General features: G+C 39.5%; 1 long non-coding RNA gene across 2 annotated transcripts; it reads left to right on the top strand.

Moving 5' to 3' along the window:
- The first annotated feature begins 314 nt into the window (after positions 1-314).
- LOC139561689 (uncharacterized) lies at positions 315-24,297 on the top strand. Of its 2 annotated transcripts, none has more exons than XR_011672189.1 (5): positions 315-420; positions 1,473-1,558; positions 5,159-5,238; positions 16,778-16,880; positions 23,083-24,297. It is a non-coding gene; the product is annotated as an uncharacterized lncRNA (long non-coding RNA). The 2 variants fall into 2 exon arrangements; XR_011672188.1 differs by having other exon boundaries at positions 19,200-24,297.
- The last annotated feature ends 1,571 nt before the right edge of the window (positions 24,298-25,868 follow it).

The following is a 25,868-nucleotide window of genomic DNA, read 5'->3' as shown; positions in this document are numbered from 1 at the left end:
TGACATCACCAGTTGGTACATTAACCATAGCTGGTGATCTTGAAGTACCTTGCTGTAATATTATTTTCATTAAAAATCAATTTTGCGTTGTTAGTTTAATCAGGTGTTATACATTATGATATCGCCCCATTGGGTTAAAAAGGCATTATGGCCAAGCTGTTGCTGCTTGAGTAAACACACTGCTCCCATTTCTCAATGCTGTGGTGCCTAAAAAGACTGCTTATGATATACAGGTGATCATTGATATATTGATATAGTGCTGCCACTCTGTGGTGTTATGTGGTACTGCAGTTTAGGGGAGAAGAGAGGAGAGTGAAAGTGAAAGATAAAGTACAATTGCGCAGATAACAAACAACAAACTGAGTGGAAGACGTGGTTACAATTTCCAAATTCATTTCTCATCACTTTTCAACAACTAAGGTGAGAAAATGTGTACATTAAAGTAACAACATTTTTGATTAAGGTTAGAAAATGTAAAAATATTATGGAATTTGTGAAATCTGGTTTTACATTTGCACGTACATTCAATTTAGCAGATGCTACTATCAAAGAGACTTACAGTTAATGCCTCCATTTTAAGATAACTTTTGGTGAGACAACCATATATCACAGACAAAGAACATGTTCCCCCAATCAGGGTAATGGATTGTAACTGTAATACGTTGCATTATTAAGAAAAATATTGCAAACAGATACTTTTGAAAAAGATGTACAATTATTATTATTTTGCTAACATCAAATTTAGAAATTATGTTTTTGAAAAATATTTAACACCTTTCTTTTTTCTCAGTGTTATTCAAAATATCAATGAAAAGAGTCACAATTTTAAGTTTGGTCTGTCTGAGCGTGTCTGAGCACAAGTCAGAGATCATTACTATATGATGACCAATAAAATGTGTTTGATGGATTGAGGGAAAAGAGCAGGAAAAGGCTTTTGTAGGCTACAGTCCAAGCTATGTCTTCCAAGGGTTATTTGTCTTTTTCCAAGTCCCATTTTTGAAGATCAAGGAGAATTAAATGAATTGGAATGACTGGAAATCTGACAGACTTTGGTTTTTAATGTAGAGATATAGCCTCATTTTATTATTATCTGTGGTAGAAAGCAATGGTTTAGAAGGAGCCTACATAACCAACCCATAAAGTAAAATACAACATCCATTTATGGCCAGCTTTGTAACCTCTAAAATAGATTTATCCTGCAATACAATTCATTAAATTGGAAATATACATTTTTGTATTCTTCTAATGCATCTTAAAGGGAAAGTAATCTAAAAGTACATTACTTATTTGGGGTAATCCAAAAGTTACGTTACTGATTACAATTGTGGACACGTAACTAGTAACTGTAAAGGATTACATTTAGAAAGTAACCCAACCCTGCCTCCAATAAAGTAGTTATCAGCAAAGTCAGTGCTAGTAGGAAAAGACAAGTGGCAGTGTTATTCTGTTAATTATTTTATTATTCATCTAAGATCCCTTGAAGCTATCCTCAGATAACCCTCAACTGTCATCACCTCTGGATGTTCTACTACCACCAGACCTGCAGTAATTCAGCTGAGTATGTTTTGACAGGAGTTCATCATTGGTGCTGTTGTGGGGAAATGACATAGGGTTTATTATACAATAGTGTGTTTATGTGAGACTTTTACTATTTGCAATCGAGTCAGTTTTAGCTATCTTTATGAACAGTGTGTGCGTGTGTGCGCGTGCATGTGTGTGTGTGTGGTTGTGTGTGGATTGATGGGGTAAGACATTTGTACTAGGTTAATGAGATATATATTATTTATTGAAAAGACCTTTGAACAGCAGTAAATATAGCAGATTAACTTTAACATAACACCACACTTACAGTTCCCCTTATTTGGTTTACTGTACCTCCCTAAAGTTGAGGTTTGCAGGAATTGGTGAAGAAATCGCCATGGAATAAAAAATGAATGCTTGAAGATCAAATACAGGCTACCTGGAATGTTAGCCATTTTTGACGGGATGCAGGTTTGGCCTGCTTGGTGATGTTACCAGGCAGTACAATTGTTAGACAAATAAGAGAGTTCCAAACCTCTCTGCCAATAACAGCTAGTTTTCAGTTTTCCCCTCCCTAGTCAGACCATTCCCAGACAGTCCTACCAAAATATTTGCTTGAGAAATTGCTCTTTGCTAAGAAGCCATTTTTGTTTATTTTTGACCATTTTAATTTAAAACGATTACAGTAAGGTACTTCATTTTTACCCAAAAAGTATTTTATATTGAGATAAAAACAGCTGCGTTGGAACTTTATCTGAGATAGTTAGTTAAATTAGGTATTAAGTTACAAATGTTAATTTATTCATCAGAGTGGTTTGTGTCTTTCCTCTGGATAAATCTGTCTGACAACTTATTCCCCCCCAGAGTCTACAGAACTACGAAAGCTCAAAGACAACATCAACCCATTCAATAAACTCTTTGGTGTTAAATATTTACAAAAATGTGCAGATGACTTTAAAAACATAGCTGGTGATCTTGCTCTTTCAGGGTCAATTCATAGGGACAGCTGGTGGAGCTACTCTTCCTGGTTCCTTGAGGCCCCCACACCGGCCCTATGCAGCCGTTTCTATAGCAATATGAAATCATTTCTGGGTAACAATTAACTAACTTACTGTAATATATTTTCAGTAAAATTGTAAAAAATGGCTTTTTAAAATATGTTCACTCTTTTGCGATGTTCGTTTCATCAGCTGTTGTTCAAATTACAAAACACATTGAAGTCCCCCTTTATTAGCCAAATAATGGTCACAGGTGATCACAAGTCCACAATGTACTATGGTTTGTTCGAATAGCACCACAGAGGAGAGAGAGAGAGAGAGAGAGAGAGAGAGAGAGAGAGAGAGAGAGAGAGAGAGAGAGAGAGAGAGAGAGAGAGAGAGAGAGAGAGAGAGAGAGAGAGAGGGAGAGAGACATTTGATTTGATTTGACTTTACACAGTGAAGTGATCAAATATTCTCCGAAAATTTCCGGGATCCCTCACGAGTAATGTAATAGTATATATCATGTATATATTTTTGTAGACTAAATGTTGTATTTGGGGTTCTTGCCTGGTCTTCAACTAGAGTTTCCACAGAACAGTGTACTCTTTTTGAAATATCTAAATATTCTGTCCTTTTTAAATGTTGATAGTCATCCTCTTATTACCTGTCCGAAGATCTCCAACTCTTCTCCAGATGTCAAAAACATTTATTTGTCTTATACGCACGCACGCACGCACACACACACACACACACACACACACACACACACACACACACACACACACACACACACACACACACACACACACACACACACACACACACACACACACACTTAAAACAAGACAGAGAAAACACTTAATTCACTTATATAGTTGCATCACTCTGTGGTGTTATGTGGTACTGCAGTTTTGGGGAGAATGAAGGGGAGGAGAGTGAAAGTACAATTGTGCAGAAAACAAAACACCAACTGAGTCGAAAACGTGGTAACAATTTCCAAATCCATTTTTCATCACTTTTAAACAACTAAGGTAAGAACGTGTTTATATTAAATTAAGATGTTTTAATCAAGGTTAGAAAATGTTTAAATGGTTATGGAATTTGTTACATCTGGTATAAGGACAGGGCCTCATCACGGTTTCTCCATGAAACCTTGTTTTGGACAGTTTTACATTTCCACTTAGTTACATTTCCGAGAGCAGCATTTATTTTCAACTCGAAGCAATGAGCCCAATCAGTCCTCCATGATAACAAAAACAGTAGGCTAAGAACCATTGGTCCCACGTTTCATGAGCTGAAATAAAACACCCCAGAAATGTTCCATACACACAAAAAGGTTATTTATCTCAAACTTTCTGCAGAAATGTGTTTACATCCCTGTTAGTGAGCATTTCACCTTTTGCCAAGATAATCCATCCACCTGACAGGTGTGGCATATCAAGAAACGGATTAAACCACATGATCATTACACAAGTGCACCTTGTGCTAGGGACAATAAAAGGCCGCTCAAAAATGTTCAGTTTTGTCACACAACACAATGCCACAGATGTCTCAAGGAATATCCACCAGAGCTGTTGCCAGAGAATTGAATGGCTCCCAAGTGGGCGGGCCTATGCCCTCCCAGGCCCACCCATGGCTGCGCCCCTGCCCAGTCATCTAAAATCCATAGATTAGCCTAATGAATTTATTTAAATTGACTGATTTCCTTATATGAACTGGAACTCAGTAAAATCGTTGAAATTGTTGTATGTTGCATTTATATTTTTGTTCAGTGGAAAGTAGATAAAAAGTATTAAGTCGTTCAAAAGTTGCTAATTCCACAAAATGGGGGTCTGAATACTTTCCGAATGCACTGTACTACAGTATTTGGTGGTACTGTCCCTCTGTGGTGTTATGGGGTACTACAGTAATTGGTGGTACTGTCCCTCTGTGGTGTTATGGGGTACTACAGTATTTGGTGGTACTGTCCCTCTGTGGTGTTATGGGGTACTACAGTAATTGGTGGTACTGTCCCTCTGTGGTGTTATGGGGTACTACAGTAATTGGTGGTACTGTCCCTCTGTGGTGTTATGGGGTACTACAGTATTTGGTGGTACTGTCCCTCTGTGGTGTTATGGGGTACTACAGTATTTGGTGGTACTGTCCCTCTGTGGTGTTATGGGGTACTCCCTCTGTGGTGTTATGGGGTACTACAGTATTTGGTGGTACTGTCCCTCTGTGGTGTTATGGGGTACTACAGTAATTGGTGGTACTGTCCCTCTGTGGTGTTATGGGGTACTACAGTAATTGGTGGTACTGTCCCTCTGTGGTGTTATGGGGTACTACAGTAATTGGTGGTACTGTCCCTCTGTGGTGTTATGGGGTACTACAGTAATTGGTGGTACTGTCCCTCTGTGGTGTTATGGGGTACTACAGTATTTGGTGGTACTGTCCCTCTGTGGTGTTATGGGGTACTACAGTATTTGGTGGTACTGTCCCTCTGTGGTGTTATGGGGTACTACAGTAACAAGGGTTTCCTGGTGTTTCCTGATACATGCATTGACAAAGTCTTAATAAGTGAACATTGATACCCTCACTCATCATTAGGTCATAAAATAACTCCTAATCAATGATGAACCTTGATTCATGATTGGACACAACTGTTGGTTGTTTTTCAGACTCACCTTGTCTCCAACACAGTCAAGATGTTACTCCTCTGGATAACCCATTGTTCCTCCACTGCACCTAACTAAACACTGTGAGTATGAAAGGATTTTCACTGCTGTAGTTGTAGGAAATGTAAACTGTACTGTACTAATGTTGCATCAAAATAGAACTATTCATGAAAATGTGTGTTTATGTAAGAGTGTATATGACATACTGTGCCAGGCCACACCTGTTACTGTGCTACTTGGTGGACAGCTATGGCCTCTTTCATCAACATGTCTGTCGAAAAATCTTAGATTTGCAGCAAATCTGATGTGAGCTGTATTATTATATATCATGTTGAGATCAGCTCATGAATCAACTTATATTCTTCAAGAATCAATGAGGTTTAATTGAAATGGCCTTTCAACTGCATTACATTTAACATATCACTATGCATACAATTCCCCTTATTTGGTTTACTTTACCTCCCTAAAGTTGAAGTTTGCAGTGATTGGTGGAATACAAAAGTAATGCTTGACGATCTAAAAATTAGAAAGTGAAGTTAGAACTGATAATCATTTGAACATTAATTTCTTCAGGAAACCCTATTTTGAATCCAATGTCTCTAATGGTCTGTCTCTAATGGTCTGTGTCTAATGGTCTGTCTCTAATGGTCTGTCTCTAATGGTCTGTCTCTAATGGTCTGTTTCTAATGGTATGTCTCTAATGGTCTGTCTATAATGGTCTGTATCTAATGATCTGTCTCTAATGGTCTGTCTCTAATGGTCTGTCTCTAATGGTCTGTCTCTAATGGTCTGTTTCTAATGGTATGTCTCTAATGGTCTGTCTATAATGGTCTGTATCTAATGATCTGTCTCTAATGGTCTGTATCTAATGATCTGTCTCTAATGGTCTGTCTCTAATGGTCTGTCTCTAATGGTCTGCATGTCTGTCTTGACAATTGTTCTTAGATACATTTGTTGAGATTTGAGTCTGTGTCTTCACTGCTTATAAACAGCCTGTTTATAATCATTTACATTGTACACCCCAACAGGCCTTGGAACCCTGATACACCTGAACCCTGATACACCTGAACCTGTCATAGTGCTGAGGGTGGGGGGGGATAATATTCAGAGTTAGCCTTTTGATCTCTTTCAGCTTTTGATTGATGGGTTCTCTTTTATATTGCAATTACATTTTAGTCATTTAGCAGTTGCTCTTATCCAGAGTGACTTACAGCAGTGAGAGCATACATTTGCATACTTTTTTCTTACTTGACATCAAATATGCACGATGATACATACATGCATACAGTTGAAGTCGAAAGTTTACAAACACCTTAGCCAAATACATTTAAACTCTGTTTTTCACAATTCCTGACATTTAATCCTTGTAAAAAATTCCCTGTTTTAGGTCAGTTATGATCACCACTTTATTTTAAGAATGTGAAATGTCAGAATAATAGAAGAGAGAATGATTTATTTCAGCTTTTATTTCTTTCATCACATTCCCAGTGGGTCAGAAGTTTACATACACTCAATTAGTATTTGGTAGCATTGCCTTTAAATTGTTTAACTTGGGTCAAACATTTAGGGTAGCCTTCCACAAGCTACCCACAATAAGTTGGGTGAACTTTGGCCCTTTCCTCCTGACAGAGCTGGTGTGACTGAGACATGTTTGTAGGCCTCCTTGCTCACACACGCTTCTTCAGTTCTGCCCACAAATGTTCTAAAGGCTTGAGGAAAGGGCTTTGTGATGGCCACTCCAATACCTTAACTTTGTTGTCCTTAAGCCATTTTGCCACAACTTTGTAAGTATGCTTGGGGTCATTGTCCATTTGGATGACCCATTTGTGACCAAGCTTTAACTTCCCATCTCATTAGTGGTGGTGAGACAAGATACATTATGTCAGACTAATTTGCAAATGACTGGCATAGACCCAGATTAAAAGTACACTACATGAGCAAAAGTATGTGGACATCTGCTCGTCGAACAAAATCATGGCCATTAATATGGAGTTGGTCCCACCTTTGCTGCTGTAACAGCCTCCACTCTTCTGGGAAGGCTTTCCACTAGATGTTGGAACATTGCTTCCATAAAGTCACAAGAGCATTAGTGAGGTCGGGCACTGATGTTAGGCGATTAGGCCTGGATCGCAGTCGGAGTTCCAAATCATCCCAAAGGTGTTCGATGGGTTTGAGGTCAAGGCTCTGTGCACGCCAGTCAAGTTCTTCCACACCAATCTCGACAAACCATTTCTGCATGGACCTCGCTTTGTGCACTGGCATTGTCATGCTAAAACAGGAAAGGGCCTAGCCTGAACCAGGAAAAACAGCACCAGACCATTATTTCTCTTCCACCAAACTTTACAGTTGGCACTATGCATTAGGGCAGGTAGCGTTCTCCTGGCATCCGCAAACGGACTGCCAGATGGTGAAGCGTGATTCATTACTCCAGAGAACGCATTTCCACTGCTCCAGAGTCCAATGGCTGCAAGCTTTACACCACTTAAGCTGATGTTTGGCATTGCACATGGGGATCTTAGGCTTGTGTGCGGCTGCTCAGCCTTGGAAACCCATTTCATGAAGGTCCCGTCAATGCTTCCAAAGGCAGTTTGGAACTCTGTAGTGAGTGTTGCAACCGAGGACAGACTATTTTTACACTCTTCAGCACTCGGCAGTCCTGTTCTGTGAGCTTGTGTGGCCTACCACTAAGCGGCTGAGCCCGTTATTGCTCCTAGATGTTTCCAATTCACAATAACAGCACTTACAGTTGACCACGGCAGCTCTAGCAGGGCAGGAATTTGACAAACTGACTTGTTGGAAAAGTGGCGTCTTATGACAGTGCCACGTTGAAAGTCACAGAGCTCTTCAGTATGGACCATTCTATTGCCAATGTTTGTCTATTTAAAAAAATATATATTTCACCTTTATTTAACCAGGTAGGCTAGTTGAGAACAAGTTCTCATTTACAACTGCGACCTGGCCAAGATAAAGCAAAGCAGTGCAACACAAACAACAACACAGTGTTACACATGGAATACACAAACATACAGTCAATAATACAATAGAAAAAGTCTATATACATTGTGTGCAAATGAGGTAGGATAACGGAGGTAAGGCAATAAATAGGCCATAGTGGTGAAATAATTACAATACAGCAATTAAACACTGGAATGATAGATGTGCAGACGATCAGTGTACAAGTAGAGATACTGGGGTGCAAAGGAGCAAAATAGATAACAATATGGGGATGAGGAAGTTGGATGGGCTATTTACAGATGGGCTATGCACAGGTGCAGTGATCTGTGAGAGACAGCTGATGCTTAAAGCTAGTGAGGGCGATATGAGTCTCCAGCTTCAGTGATTTTTGCAGTTCGTTCCAGTCATTGGCAGCAGAGAACTGGAAGGAAAGGCGGCCGAAGGAGGAATTGGCTTTGGGGGTGACCAGTGAAATATACCTGCTGGAGCACGTGCTACGGGTGGGTGCTTCTATGGTGACCAGTGAGCTGAGATAAGGTGGGGCTTTACCTAGCAAAGACTTATAGATGACCTGGAGCCAGTGGGTTTGGTGACGAGTATGAATAGAGGGCCAGCCAACGAGAGTATACCGGTCGCAGTGGTGGGTAGTATATGGGGCTTTGGTGACAAAACGGATGGCACTGTGATAGAGTGCATCCAATTTGCAGAGTACAGTGTTGGAGGCTATTTTGTAAATGACATCACCGAAGTCAAGGATCGGTAGGATAGTCAGTTTTACGAGGGTATGTTTGGCAGCATGAGTGAAGGATGTTTTGTTGCGAAATAGGAAGCTGATTCTAGATTTAATTTTGGATTGGAGATGCTTAATGTGGGTCTGGAAGGAGAGTTTACAGTCTAACCAGACACCTAGGTATTTGTAGTTGTCCACATATTCTAAGTCAGAACCGTCCAGAGTAGTGATGCTGGACGGGTGGGCAGGTGTGGGCAGCGATCGGTTGCATTTAGTTTTACTTGCATTTAAGAGCAGTTGGAGGCCACGGAAGGAGAGTTGTATGGCACTGAAGCTCATCTGGAGGTTAGTTAACACAGTGTCCAAAGAAGGGCCAGAAGTATACAGAATGGTGTCGTCTGCGTAGAGGTGGATCAGAGAATCACCAGCAGCAAGAGTGACATCATTGATGTATACAGAGAAAAGAGTCGGCCTGAGGATTGAACCCTGTGGCATCCCCATAGACTGCCAGAGGTCCGGACAACAGGCCCTCCGATTTGACACACTGAACTCTGTCTGAGAAGTAGTTGGTGAACCAGGCGAGGCAGTCATTTGAAAAACCAAGGCTATTGAGTCTACCGATAAGAATGCGGTGATTGACAGAGTGGAAAGCCTTAGCCATGTCGATGAATACGGCTGCACAGTAATGTCTCTTATCGATGGCAGTTATGATATCGTTTAGGACCTTGAGCGTGGCTGAGGTGCACTCATGACCAGCTCTGAAACCAGATTGCATAGCGGAGAAGGTACGGTGAGATTCTAAATGGTCGGTGATCTGTTTGTTCACTTGGCTTTCGAAAATCTTAGAAAGACAGGGTAGGATAGATATAGGTCTGTAGCAGTTTGGGTCTAGAGTTTCTCCCTATTTGAAGAGGGGGATGACCGCGGCAGCTTTCCCATCTTTTGGGATCTCAGACGATACGAAAGAGGGGTTGAACAGGCTATTAATAGGGGCTGCAACAATTTCGGAGGATAATTTTAGAAACAGCCCAGCTGATTTGTAGGGGTCCAGATTTTGCAGCTCTTTCAGAACATCAGCTATCTGGATTTGGGTGAAGGAGAAATGGGGGAGGCTTGGGCAAGTTGCTGTGGGGGGTGCAATGTTGTTCACCGGGGTAGGGGTAGCCAGGTGGAAAGCATGGCCAGCCGTAAAAAAAATGCTTATTGAAATTCTCAATTATCGTGGATTTATCGGTGGTGACAGTGTTTCCTAGCCTCAGTGCAGTGGGCAGCTGGGAGGAGGTGCTCTTATTCTCCATGGACGTTACAAAGTCCCAAAACCTTTTGGAGTTTGTGCTACAGGATGCATATTTCTGTTTGAAAAAGCTATCTTTTGCTTTCCTAGCTGCCTTTGTATATTGGTTCCTAAGGCAGTGATCGCTGAGATCCTGGTTGAAGACAGCAGATGTGTATTTGGAGGGCAGGTTGTTTAGGATGATATCTCTGAGGGTGCCCGTGTTTACGGATTTGGGGTTGTATCTTGTAGGTTTATTTATAATTTGTGTGAGATTGAGGGCATCAAGTTTATGGAGATTGCATGGCTGTGTGCTCGATTTTATACACTTTTCAGCAGTGGGTGTGGCTAAAATAGCCAGATGCACTCATTTGAAGGGGTGTCCACATACTGTACTTTTGTATATATAGTCTATGTGATGGTGAGTTGAGAAGACAATCAAAAATACTGTTAGAATGTTTTTCAATTAACTGCCATAGCCCCAAATAAAAAAGTAAACATTGGCTGTTAATTACAAAATTGTACTACAGTAATTGGTGGTTCTGTCTCTCTGTGGTGTTATGGGGTACTACAGTATTGCTGTCCCTCTGTGGTGTTATGGGGTACTACAGTATTTGGTGGTACTGTCCCTCTGTGGTGTTACGGGGTACTACAGTATTTGGTGGTACTGTCCCTCTGTGGTGTTATGGGGTACTACAGTATTTGGTGGTACTGTCCCTCTGTGGTGTTATGGGGTACTACAGTATTTGGTGGTACTGTCCCTCTGTGGTGTTATGGGGTACTACAGTAATGGGTTGAAGAGCGTTGGGAGGGGATGTTGTACCTTATTATCAAGTCAGGTGAACAAAATTTTAATCTAAATGAATTAAACTGACTTGATGCTTAAACAGACTTTGATGCTCTTTTCCTATTCATGCCTGTTCTGCAAATCTTTAAAACAAATACAATACTCACAATAGCATGTATATAACATGTCTTTGACTTCACATATTCTCTGACTTTACAGCCTGATCAAGTTACTTTTATTTATAAAATCGAAAACCTAGGGGGGAGGGAGGGTTGTGGTGCGACGAGGTTACTTGGATTTACAGTCAGTGAACCATAATTGAAGTCTTGAGAGTTTGAGTGCAGATTTTTTATGCACCTTTCCCACAATTGTTTTAATATCATTCTTCTCACATCTACAAAATATATCATATCTATACATATACTGACTTTATAATGTATGTGCCTAAACATGTCTTTGCCTGCACTTTGAAAACAAATAATAAGTCTCTGGTATTTCACCCTGATCAAGTGACTTTTACTTTCAGATTGACAGGCGTGAGGCCGACCTAGAATGTTAATATTTAACCACTGAACCCTTCTCAGAAGATAAACAATGGTGAAGGAAGTATTGCATTTCATCCTGATCATGTCACTGTTTGAATCGAAGGTGAAGGATATAACAAGAAAAAGTTCAAGTAAAAGCAGTAACACTAAGACAGGTGATCTATATTATATTGTCCTGAAGAGGCATAAATCTTTTATAGTGAAAACCATGATACTATCAACTGGTGCTGATGTGCAATGTAATGTAAGTGTATTTAGTTATTGACTTATACAACAGGTGCAGTGTGGCTATGTAGGTTGATGGAAGCTCAATCCTACAATGAACTAATCCTACATTTCTTTCCTTGGGTAAGTTTTTACCAGAACAGTAATAACTGTTTAGGTGAAATTATTCGACTGCACCTGTAGGCAATAATTCAAAACTGCCTTGCCTTTAATTTCCCATACATATTGATTAATATAAAACATTATAAATATCTTTAAATGAAATGCACATACACAGTACAAATACACTATAAATGCAGTGCCTTCAGAAAGTATTCACACCCCTTTACTTTTTCCACATTTAGTTGTGTTACAGCCTGCATTTCAAATGGATTCAATTGAGATTTTGTCTCACTGATCTACATACAATACCCCATCATTTCAAAGTGGAATTTATTAAATAAAACAAATTAAAAAGTGAAATGTCTTGAGTCAATAAGTATTCAACCCCTTTGTTATTTCAAGCCTAAATAAGTTCAGGAGTAAACATTTGCTGAAAAAGTAATATCAGTTGTATGGACTTATTCTGTGTTCAATAAAAGTGGTTAACATGATTTTTAATAACTACCCCATCACTGTACCCCACACATACAATTATCTGTAAGGTCCCTGAATCAATAGTGCATTTTAAGCACAGATTCAACCACAAAGACCAGGGAGGTTTTTCAATGCCTTGCAAATAATTCTTAGATTTAAAAAATCTGATTATCCCTTTGAGCATGGTGAAGTTATTAATTAGGCTTTGAATGGTTTATCAATACACCCAATCACTACAAAGTTTCAGGCAGAGAGGAACTAAACTGCTCAGGGACTTTAAAACATTGAAAACGTTTGAGTGTAATGGTTGTGATATGAGAACTGAGGATGGATCAACAACATTGTAGTTACTCCAAAATATTAACGTAAATGACAGTGAAAAGAAGGAAGCCTGTACAGAATAAAAATATTCCAATACATGAATGCTGTTTGCAACAAGGCACTTAAGTAATCCTGCAAAAAAACTTGGCAAAGAAATACATTTTTCGTCCTAAATTCAAAGCATTATATGTTTGGGTACCACTGAGTACCACTCTTCATATTTTCAAGCATGGTGGTGGATGCTTCATGTTATGGGTATGCTTGTCATTGGCAAGGACTAGGGAGCTTTGTAGGATAAACATAAGTGGAATACAGCTAAGCACAGGCAAAATCCTAAATCCTAAAATCCTAACCTGGTTCAGTCTTCTTTTCAACAGACACTGGGAGACATTTACCTTTCAGCAGGACAATAGCCTAAAACACAAGGCCAAATCTACACTGGTGTTTACCAAGACGACATTGAATGTTCCTGAGAGGCCTAGTTACAGTGACTTAAATCATCTTGAAAATCTATTGCAGGAATTGAGGATGTATTTCTATCAATGATCAACAACCAACTTGATTGTTCTTGACATTTTCTTAAAGAATCATGGGCAAATATTGTACAACCCAGATGTGCAAATCTTACATTTCCCCCAAACATACTCACAGCTGTAATTTCTGCCAAAGGTGTTTCTAACATGTATTGTCTCAGGGGGTGAATAATTATCTAATCAAGATATATTAGTTTCTTACTTTTTTCTTTATTTTTTAAAATAAATGTTAGATTTCTTCTACTTTAATATTGCAGAGTAATTTTTGTAGATCGTTGACCAAAAATGACAAATCCATTTGAACCCCATTTTGTAACACAGAATGTGGAAAAGTGAAGCGTGTGAATACTTTCTGAAGGCGCTGTAGCTACATTTTGGTAACACTTCAGTCCACTACATTCTCCTGTCTGATGATCCATCCTTGTGTTCCATCTGCTTATACAGCCTCTCTCCAGAATACGACTGAGAGCTTATGCAACCAACATTTCCATGTGGTGCCCATATGGGTTAATGAATGACTGTTCCAAGGGCCCCATGAGAGCAACCCAACAGGAACCCACAAAATGTTGTCCTCGGTATCCACTTTGGCCCCACATGTGGTTGCCATGTTGGTCTTTATGTGGGTTCATGTTGGTCTTATTGAGGGACCCCATCTGGTTATAGGGTGGGTGTGTAGTGTAACCTATATGGGCAAGAAGTAGACTGTAAATGTGGTTTTCAATTGGGACCAAACTGGTTTTGTTCTCAGTCTCCATGCAGGCTCCAGATGTTGCTGCCTAAGCAAGCTTTCCTAACCCTCCACAGTCTAAGCCCTGCCTAAGCTAACATATGGACATTTTTAAGAAGGTCATACTAGGATCATTTAGCTATTTGATTTAGAATTTCAAGACCCCTTGAAAATGATTTTTTTTTTTAAAGAATGAAAAATGTAATTTGGCCTATTAGCCCATACAAACGCATTGAATAACAGATTCACTACATGGAACAACAGATGGGTCCCCCAAAAAATCTAAAGCAAGTTTGTTCTGAAGTGTCTGTCCTATATCTAAAACATATAAGATCAGGATTTCTTATTGTTTTTGATGTATTTGATCCCTTATTTTTAGCACTAAACTGTCTTCATATATACAGTGGGGAGAACAAGTATTTGATACACTGCCGATTTTGCAGGTTTTCCTACTTACAAAGCATGTAGAGGTCTGTAATTTTTATCATAGGTACACTTCAACTATGAGAGACGGAATCTAAAACAAAAATCCAGAAAATCACATTGTATGATTTTTAAGTAATTAATTTGCATTTTATTGCATGACATAAGTATTTGATACATCAGAAAAGCAGAACTTAATATTTGGTACAGAAACCTTTGTTTGCAATTACAGAGATCATACGTTTCCTGTAGTTCTTGACTAGGTTTGCACACACTGCAGCAGGGATTTTGGCCCACTCCTCCCTACAGATCTTCTCCAGATCCTTCAGGTTTCGGGGCTGTCGCTGGGCAATACGGACTTTCAGCTCCCTCCAAAGATTTTCTATTGGGTTCAGGTCTGGAGACTGGCTAGGCCACTCCAGGACCTTGAGATGCTTCTTACGGAGCCACTCCTTAGTTGCCATGGCTGTGTGCTTCGTGTCGTTGTCTTGCTGGAAGACCCAGCCACGACCCATCTTCAATGCTCTTACTGAGGGAAGGAGGTTGTTGGCCAAGATCTCGCGATACATGGCCCCATCCATCCTCCCCTCAATACGGTGCAGTCGTCCTGTCCCCTTTGCAGAAAAGCATCCCCAAAGAATGATGTTTCCACCTCCATGCTTCACGGTTGGGATGGTGTTCTTGGGGTTGTACTCATACTTCTTCTTCCTCCAAACACGGCGAGTGGAGTTAGACCAAAAAGCTCTATTTTTGTCTCATCAGACCACATGACCTTCTCCCATTCCTCCTCTGGATCATCCAGATGGTCATTGGCAAACTTCAGACAGGCCTGGACATGCACTGGCTTAAGCAGGGGGACCTTGCGTGCGCTGCAGGATTTTAATCCATGACGGCGTAGTGTGTTACTAATGGTTTTCTTTGAGACTGTGGTCCCAGCTCTCTTCAGGTCATTGACCAGGTCCTGCCGTGTAGTTCTGGGCTGATCCCTCACCTTCCTCATGATCATTGATGCCCCACGAGGTGAAATCTTGCATGGAGCCCCAGACCGAGGGTGATTGACCGTCATCTTGAACTTCTTCCATTTTCTAATAATTGCGCCAACAGTTGTTTCCTTCTCACCAAGCTGCTTGCCTATTGTCCTGTAGCCCATCCCAGCCTTGTGCAGGTCTACAATTTTATCCCTGATGTCCTTACACAGCTCTCTGGTCTTGGCCATTGTGGAGAGGTTGGAATCTGTTTGATTGTGTGTGGACAGGTGTCTTTTATACAGGTAACGAGTTCAAACAGGTGCAGTTAATACAGGTAATGAGTGGAGAACCGGAGGGCTTCTTAAAGAAAAACTAACAGGTCTGTGAGAGCCGGAATTCTTACTGGTTGGTAGGTGATCAAATACTTATGTCATGCAATAAAATGCAAATTAATTATTTAAAAATCATACAATGTGATTTTCTGGATTTTTGTTTTAGATTCCGTCTCTCACAGTTGAAGTGTACCTATGATAAAAATTACAGACCTCTACATGCTTTGTAAGTAGGAAAACCTGGAAAATCGGCAGTGTATCAAATACTTGTTCTCCCCACTGTACTTCCATCATTTTTCAGACGTGTCTTGTGAGGCCTGTGGGCGTCCTAGAGAAAAACAACAGACATGTACATATTAGTGTGTAGCCCAAACTGTTCAGACGCTACGGACAGAAGTTGGCAGATCGTATCGACTTCAGACGAGTCCCATGACGCTTGTTCGGACGCTGCAGATGTTATTATGGGAAGACTGATTTTCGGCATATCTCATGGTTTATTTAACAAACTCCGTTCTAGCTCTGCCACCTTTCACCTCAGATGAGGAAGTGTGACATCGGCAGATGTGGTAGATTGAGATGCATCCAATGCAAAAGGATATCTCTGTCTTAAACTGACAGATTTTGGGGGGGAATTTTTTATTATGCTAATTTGATTTCAGCAGGGACATTCTAGGGGGTTAATTTTAGGGGTTAATTTTGGGGGTTAAATCTAGGGGGTTAAGCGACGACATGAAGCAGTTTTCTTTATCAAATAAATTAAATGTTTATGTCACGCACTAACCTTAGAGATCCTTTATTCTCTATTTTGGTTAGGTTGGGGTGTGGCTAGGGTGGGCATTCTAGTTTCTTTATTTCTAGGTTGGCTTGGTATGGTTCCCAATCAGAGGCAAGTGTGTATCATTGTCTCTGATTGGGGATCATATTTAGGCATCCTTTTCCCACGTGTTTGGTGTGGGATCTTGTTTCTGTGTAGCTGCCTGTGAGCACTGCTTGAGCTGCACATTAGTTTTGTTCTTTATTGTTTTTTTGCCGGGTCTCATAATAAAAGATGATGAACCCAAACCACGCTGCATTTTGGTCCGATTCTTACAACAACGTTCGTGACAGTTTATTTATAGCACATGCTCAGATCCTATTTTCTCAACTATCTACACATGCTAAAACACTGAAAATATGACTGAGCTAATAGATTCATATTTTAACACTTTTCTTTGTCTTTTTCTCCAGTTGGATTGAAATCTGCTCCCCCCAAATCCATCAAAGCAGAAAATAACCAGTCAGTCCATCATCAGGGGTTCAAGTGACGACATTATGTCATCAGAACATGACGGTGCGTAAGATTCTATGGAGCAGTTTCACCTGTTAGCCCAATACAACATTATACAGTATTATCGAGGCATATGTCTGTGGACATCACTTAAATAATGTCTAGGACTATGCTTAAACAAAATTCAAGAATACTAAAATAATACTTTATGTGTAATCCAGTATTATTTGCACAATTATTAAACAATTTGGAGGTTTAATTTATGATTAACCTGTCTAGGACGGGGGTGCCGCTAGCGGCACTCCTCCCACATTCCACTGAAAAGGCAGAGCGCGAAATTCAAAAAAAATATTTTTTTTAAATATTTAACTTTCACACATTAACAAGTCCAATACAGCTAATGAAAGACACAGATCGTGTGAATCCAGCCAACATGTCCGATTTTTAAAATGTTTTACAGGGAAGACACAATATGTAAATCTATTAGCTAAACACCTTAGCAAAAGACACCATCTTTTCTTTGTCCACCAACACCACTAGCTATCACCAATTCGGCTAAACTAAGATATTGATAGCCACTAACCAAGAAAAAACCTCATCAGATGACAGTCTGATAACATATTTATGGTATAGGATAGGTTTTGTTAGAAAAATTTGCATATTTCAGGTAGATATCATAGTTTACAATTGCACCCACCGTCACAAATCGACTAGAATAAATACATAGAGCAACGTGTCTTACCTAATTACTAATCATCAAACATTTCGTAAAAATACACAGCATACACTAATCGAAAGACACAGATCCTGTGAATACAGACAATATTTCAGATTTTCTAAGTGTCTTACAGCGAAAACACAATAAATCGTTATATTAGCATAGCAGCTGTGCAAACATTACCAGAGCATTGATTCTAGCCAAAGAGAGCGATAACGTAAACATCGCCAAAATATATTAATTTTTTCACTAACCTTCTCAGAATTCTTCAGTTGACACTCCTGTAACATCATATTACAACATACATATAGAGTTTGTTCGAAAATGTGCATATTTAGCCACCAAAATCATGGTTAGACAATGACAAAAGTTGCCCAGCTGGTCAGAAAATGTCGTGCGACATATTAGACAGTGATCTAGTCGTATACATAAATACTCATAAACGTGACTAAAAATATAGGGTGGACAGCGATTGATAGACAATTTAATTCTTAATACAATCGCTGATTTACATTTTTTTAATTATCCTTACTTTTCAATACAGTTTGCGCCAAGCGAAGCTACGTCTAACAAAATGGCGTCATAAGCGATTAACATTTTTCGACAGAAACACTATTTATCATAATAAATTGTTCTTACTTTGAGCTGTTCTTCCATCAGAATCTTGGGCAAAGAATCCTTTCTTGGGTCTAATCGTCTTTTGGTCGAAAGCTGTCCTCTTGCCATGTGGAAATGCCCACTGCGTTCGGCATGAACTGGAAACGTGCCCAGAGGTTGAAAGTGTCTCAGAAATAAATGTCCCAAAATCGCACTAAACGGATATAAATTGCTATAAAACGGTTTAAATTAACTACCTTATGATGTCTTTAACACCTATTACAAGTAAAAACATGACCGGAGAAATATTACAGGCTACACTAATGCTTGGAAAAAGAGCAGGTCGGTGTCCACCGCGCGTCCGGCGCAGCTGGAAAAGAGTTCCTACCTACACGTTTTTTTGTTTTATAGTGGCTGTGATTGCGCAATCGACACCATTCAAAGCGTCATCACGTAAAGACATCCAGGGGAAGACGTAAGCAGTGTCTGTATCCTCATAGCATTCACGGGGACCTTTAAACTGACTCCAGATCAGGGGCCAAGATGTGTGAAATCTGACTCCATGTCAGGGAAATTGCTGTAGAATGAGTTCTGTTCCACTCAGAGACAAAATTTCAACGGCTATAGAAACTAGAGACTGTTTTCTATCCAATAATAATAATAATATGCATATTGTACGAGCAAGAATTGAGTAGGAGGCCTTTTTGAAATGGGCACCTTTTTCTCTGGCTACTCAATACTGCCCCTTGAGCCCAAAGAGGTTTAAAGCATTGTTCAACTGATCTTTTCTACCCATAATCAACATTAGGTGCAACCCATACATTTTGTGTCCATTGTATGGTACTGAATTATTTGATGTTTACAGGAATGACCAAAGTAAATTATATTTAAACCATGATTCACATTTGATTTATTATTTTGCGTAAGGGAATTGTCTTTGTTGTCAATACTCATGTGTTTACATAGCAATTAGCAAAGTGATAGTTTTTTGTTACCTAAATGGGATATGGCAGGTCTTTTGTGTTCATTTCATGGAGCAATGTCTAATTAAACACTCTGTTTTTCAGTGAATTTGAAAAAACTGCAAAAGGAATTCGAGGAAAGTGTTGAAGTATTCAGACACCTCCTTGATGAAAATTTGACGGACCTTCAGGCAAAAGTGAAAGAGCTTCGTCAGATAGCTGACAGCTATGAGAATTGGTACCGTGCCACTACTAGAGGTAGTCTGGTAGGGAGTGTTTTTGGGGTGACTGGAGGGATCACTACTTTATTAGGCCTTGCCATGGCTCCATTCACTTTGGGCTCCTCCATGGTTGTTGCCGGGGTGGGTATGGCGATAGGTGTAACTGGTGGGATTACTGGCGCTGCTTCTACCATCACGAGCATGATGAGTCAACGAAGTGACCGACAGAACATTCAGAACATTCAGAAACATTTTCTGAAAAAAGTCAAACCAATTGAGGAAAGCTTGAGTAAAATCAACGGGAAAGTTGAAGAATTTAAGGCAATTGCCAATGATACAGTTATTAAAACAGGGTTTGGACTTTTTAAAATAGTAGGTAATCTGGCTCTTTTAGATGACTTTGCCTGTTTGGCTGAGTTTGCAAATATTGCCAAACTAAGTGCCTCATCTGCTAAATCTCTCCGTGTAGCAGCAGCATTGACAGGGGGGCTCTCTAGCCTATTCCTAGTTCTTGACATAATCTCTATTGTCAAGGATGCCAAGGAACTTGATGCAATGGAAAATGGAAACCGAATTCAGTCAGATACACTGAAGTTTATTCAGACAATCAGGGACATGGCTGAACAGTATGAGCAGGCTCTAAACACGTTTAAACAGACAAAGGATGAACTTCTTGGAAAAAAATGTTGATTAAGAAACTACATACTGTATATTTAAATGAAATAATCAGATTATATTGCTTGAAAGGGGTCTGATTTTACAGTTGAAGTTGGAAGTTTACATACACCTTGGCCAACTACATTTAAACTCAGTTTTTCACAATTCCCGACATTTAATCCTAGTAAAAATTCCCTGTTTTAGGTCAGTTAGATCACCATTTCATTTTAGGAGTGTGAAATGTCAGAATAGTACTAGAGAATGATTTATTTCAGCTTTTATTTCTTTCATCACATTTCCAGTGGGTCAGAAGTTTACATACACTCAATTATTATTTGGTAGCATTGCCTTTAAATTGTTTAACTTCTGTCAAACGTTTCGGGTAGCCTTCCTTAAGCTTGGGTGAATTTTGGCCCATTCCTCCTGACAGAGCTGGTGTAACTGATTCAGGTTGGTAGGCCTCCTTGCTCGCACATGCTTTTTTAGTTCTACCCACTAATTTTCTATAGGTTTGAGGTCAGGGCTTTGTGATGGCCACTCCAATGCCTTGACTTTGTTGTACTTAAGCCATTTTGCCACAACTTTGGAAGTATGCTTGGGGTCATTGTCCGTTTGGAGGACCCATTTGCAACCAAGCTCTTTAACGTCCTGACTGATGTCTTGAGATGTTGCTTCAATATATCCACGTAATTTTCCGCCCTCATGATGCCATCTATTTTGTGAAGTGCACCAGTCCCTCCTGCAGTCAAACACCCCCACAACATGATGCTGCCAGCCCCGTGCTTTACGGTTGGAATGGTGTTCTTCGGCTTGCAAGCCTCCCCCTTTTTCCTCCAAACATAACAATGGTCATTATGGTCAAATAGATCTATTTTTGTTTCATCAGACCAGAGGACATTTCTCCAGAAAGTACGATCTTTGTCCCCATGTGCAGTTGCAAACCGTAGTCTGGCTTTTTTATGGCGGTTTTGGAGCAGTGGCTTCTTCCTTCCTGAGTGGCCTTTCAGGTTATGTCGATATAGGACTCGTTTTACTGTGGATATAGATACTTTTGTACATGTTTCCTTCAGCATCTTCACAAGGTCGTTTTGCTGTTCTGGGATTGATTTGCACTTTTCGCACCAAAGTACGTTCATCTCTAGGAGACAGAGCGCGTCTCCTTCCTGAGCGGTATGACGACTGCGTGGTCCAATGGTGTTTATACTAGCGTACTATTGTTTGTACAGATGAACGTGGTACCTTCAGTCGTTTGGAAATTGCTCCCAAGTATGAACCAGACTTGTGGAGGTCTACAATTTTTTACTGAGGTCTTGCCTGATTTCTTCAGATTTTCCCGTGATGTCAAGCAAAGAGGCACAGAGTTTGAAGGTAGGCCTTGAGATACATCCACAGGTACACCTCCAATTGACTAAAATTATGTAAATTAGCTAATTAGAAGAGTCTAAAGCCATGACATCATTTTCTGGAATTTCCCAAGCTGTTTAAAGGCACAGTCAACTTAGTGTATGTAAACTTCTGACCCACTGGAATTGTGATACAGTGAATTATAAGTGAAATAATCTGTCTGTAAACAATTGTTGGAAAAAATACTTCTGTCATGCACAAAGTAGATGTCCTAACCGACTTGCCAAAACTATAGTTTGTGAACAAGAAATGTGTGGAGTGGTTGAAAAACGAGTTAATGACTCCAACGTAAGTGTATGTAAACTTCTGACTTCAACTGTATAATTATGTTCAGAGAAAATAATGTTTTTGACAAAGTTAACTGTATCCTGGGTTTAGAATTGTAGTGTATGAACTATGTATATAGACTTATCAAGATACATGGTGGAATTATCCATGACATATGGTCTATCTTGATTTTATATTTGTACAGAAAAATATTGTGTTTGATCTTTCTTACCGTTTTTATGATGTTATTTGTTAACTTCTTATGGCTGCAGCCCGACGCCGGTACACTTATGACAACAGCCAGCTCAAAGTGCAGGGCGCGAAATTCAAAAGATTTTTTTTTTTTAATATTTAACTTTCACACATTAACAAGTCCAAGACACCAGATGAAAGGTACACATCTTGTGAATCAAGCCAACATGTCCGATTTTTAAAATGTTTTACAGGGAAGACACAATATGTAAATCTATTAGCTAACCACGTTAGCAAAAGACACCACTTTTTTTACTCCATCAGTTTTTTACTCCATCAGTAGCTATCACAAATTCGACCAAATAAAGATATAAATAGCCACTAACCAAGAAACAACTTCATCAGATGACAGTCTGATAACATATTTATTGTATAGCATATGTTTTGTTAGAAAAATGTGCATATTTCAGGTATAAATCATAGTTTACATTGCAGCTACAGTCAGAAATTGCACCGAAAGCAGACAGAAAAATTACAGACACCAACGCCAAATAACTAAATACTCATCATAAAACATTTCTGAAAAATACATAGTGTACAGCAATTGAAAGACAGGCATCTTGTGATTCCAGACAATATTTCCGATTTATCAAGTGTTTTACAGCGAAAACACAATATAGCGTTATATTAGCTTAGCACAATAGCCAGAAACACTTGGGCGCCGGCGACTACGACAGATATATGAAATAACATCATAAATTGGGTCTTACTTTTGCTGATCTTTCATCAGAATGTTGGACAAGGTGTCCTTTGTCCAGAACAGTCGTTGTTTGGATTCAGAACGGACACTTTCCCTCTTCATTTAGCAAGCGCGCTAGCCGGGTGGCACGACACTCTCCATGTCAACAAACGGAAGAGAACGGAACACGGCAAAACTCCCGAAAAAATTTCAATAATCTGATGAAACCATATTGAAAAAACATACTTTACGATGATATGGTGACATGTATCAAATAAAATCAAAGCCGGAGATTGTAGCCGCCTATAACGGGAGCTAAACAAAAGGAAATTCCACTGTCCAGCTCGCGCACTTCAGAGTACCGAAAATGGTGAACACGTCATTCCAAGATGATGTGTTCCATCTCAGACCAAGATAATCAACTCATTTCTTCTCTCACAGCCTCTTGACACCCAGAGGAAGGTGTATGACGTGCATGTATACTAATAAGTCTTGTGCCCATTTATAGGCAGGAAGAAAAACAGAGCATCGATTTCAGACTTTCCACTTCCGGGTCAGGAAATGTGCTGCAGAATGAGTTCTGTTTCACTCAGAGAAATAATTCAAACGGTTTTAGAAACTAGAGAGTGTTTTCTATCCAATAGTAATAATAATATGCATATTGTACGAGCAAGAATTGAGTACGAGGCCGTTTGAAATGGGCACATTTTATCTGGCTACTCAATACTGCCCCTTGCAGCCCAAACAGGTTAAACACTTTGAACTGAATTTGTTGAAAGAAATGTGCTAATGTGTGTTTGATTGCTTGATTGATTGGTTTTATCTACTTGAATTGAAAGAATGTATGACTAATGTATACATTGAAATGTAAATGGTTAGAAATAGCTTGTAATGTAGCTACAGTATGTGTCCTGAGGATGTACAAGTAAAAATGTAGCCTAAATGCAAATGTAAAATATGCATTTGAAATGTAAATAACTGTAAATATCAACATAATATTCTGGTGTATTTAATCAGCTAGCTCCCAATGTACCGTATGTGCAATAATGAGGAAGCCATGTAAGCAATGTTCATTATTGTCACGTTCTGACCAGAGTTCTTATGTGTTGTGCTTGTTTTAGTGTTGGTCAGGACGTGAGCTGGGTGGGCATTCTATGTTGTGTGTCTAGTTTGTCTGTTTCTGTGTTCAGCCTAATATGGTTCTCAATCAGAGGCAGCTGTCAATCGTTGTCCCTGATTGAGAATCATATATAGGTGGCTTGTTTTGTGTTGGGATTTTGTGGGTGGTTGTTTCCTGTGTCAGTGTTTGTGCCACACGGGACTGTGACGGTTAGTTTGTTTGTTATTTTGTATTGTGTATAATTTAGTGTATATTAAATCATGGAAACTTACCACGCTGCACATTGGTCCTCCGATCCTTCTCGCCTCTCCTCGTCGGAGGAGGAAGAGCTAGACTGCCGTTACAATTATTGATGTTTATTTTCTCCTTTTAATTTAAGTACTTTGAAATGCATCATCTGTAAGAAATGTGCCATATAAACGAAGGTTGATTTGATTAGACTTAACTTTTGTCTCTTATGAAAAGTACATTAACAGCAAATGTTCAGCAAACTATTCATTTGAAATTGTTTAAGTTATTATTGAATGAATACAAGTGTATAATCAAATATTGTATAACAAACGTATTTGCTGATGCTTTTCACTGATAAAATAAAAGCCATGATCAACAACAAAGCCTATTTTTGTCTAATTATTTTTTCCAAAACCTACTTGAACAGCACTCAATGTTGCCCCTAGTGGCCAGTGTCCACGTCATCACCCAACATCCTCAGACATGGATAGACTTCGAACACTGACTTGTAACACGGGTGACCTGACATTTATATCCTGTGTTGTATTCTCCACTTCCTCATCACCTGCTCCAAAAGGACCGTAGGGCCCACATCAAGACACATGTAAGACCACACACACAACAGATGTGACTATTGTACAAGTCACTCTCCAGTCCACGCCCCACAGTACAATATACACTGAGGTTACGGAACATTAAGGATGACTGCTCTTTTCATTACATAGACTGACCAGGTGAATCCAGATGAAAGCTATAATATTTTATAGATGTCACTTGTTGAATCCACTTCAATCAGTGTATATGAAGAGGAGGAGCCAGGTTAAAGAAGGAGTTTTAATCCTTGAGATAATTGAGACATTTGTGTATGTGTGCCATTCAGAGGGTGAATAGGCATGACAAACTATTTAAGTGTCTTTGAATGGGGTATGGTATATACCCCATTGGTCCACCTCCCAAAGGACATTCAGCCAACTTGACACGACTATGGGAAGCATTGGAGTCAACATGAGCCAGCATCCCTATGGAATGCTTGTAGAGTCCGTGCACCAACGAATCGAGGCTGTTCTGAGAGCAAAGTGGGGGTGGTATGCATCTCAATATTAGGAAGTTGTTCCAAAAGGTTGATACGCTCAGTGTACTTTGAATTAAAACTAACACCAAGTCACACAAAAATACACATGGAAAAAAACCACACCAACGAAATGTATTTATGTCTTGATAAATGCTTTTTTATGACTTGGTGGAGATACAGCAAATGGTAAAATAACAGAAGGGATGCTCAAAAACAAAGATATACATCATCCAGAATAGTTTCCACTCTGATGTTTGTCCATAGAGTGGGTGCCTGAAATGACTTTCAGTACAGCTGGTCAACACACAATGCTACAGGACACACCTTCTAAACACAATCATTCAGATGGTTCATTCTTTACCATACAGTAGACTTCAGTTTCTCTCAGTCAAACCTCAACCATCATCACCTCTGGATGTTCTACTACCACCAGACCTGCAGTAATTCAGCTGAGTATGTTTTGACAGGAGTTTATCATTGGTGCTGTTGCGGGGAATTTACCTAGGGTGTATAGTGTGTTCATTTGAGACTTTTACTTTTTGCAATCAAGTCAGTTTTAGGGATCTATATGGACAGTGTTTATATATGCATATTCATATCCTGTGTGTGTGTGTGTGTGTGTGTACATGCGTGTGTGTGTATGCATATGTGTACGTGTGTGCCAATGTCCTAAAGTTTGTGCCAGGCCACTCTACCCAGTTTTCTTTACATTATTACATAATTCAAATCAAGATCCATCCCTTGACTTTAAAACAATGACAGGATAATAAAAAAATACTATCAGGTTAAGTACAAGGAAGCAAGAAATACAAGAATACAATATGCCATACTCTTTGGTGCCCTCCTTCTGTGGTGTTAAGTGGTACTACAG

This window comes from Salvelinus alpinus, chromosome 31 (assembly GCF_045679555.1).
Source record: "Salvelinus alpinus chromosome 31, SLU_Salpinus.1, whole genome shotgun sequence".
Taxonomy (NCBI): domain Eukaryota; kingdom Metazoa; phylum Chordata; class Actinopteri; order Salmoniformes; family Salmonidae; genus Salvelinus; species Salvelinus alpinus.
The sequence above is the reverse complement of the archived record's forward strand: the minus strand, read 5'-3'. Positions and strand labels throughout refer to the sequence as shown.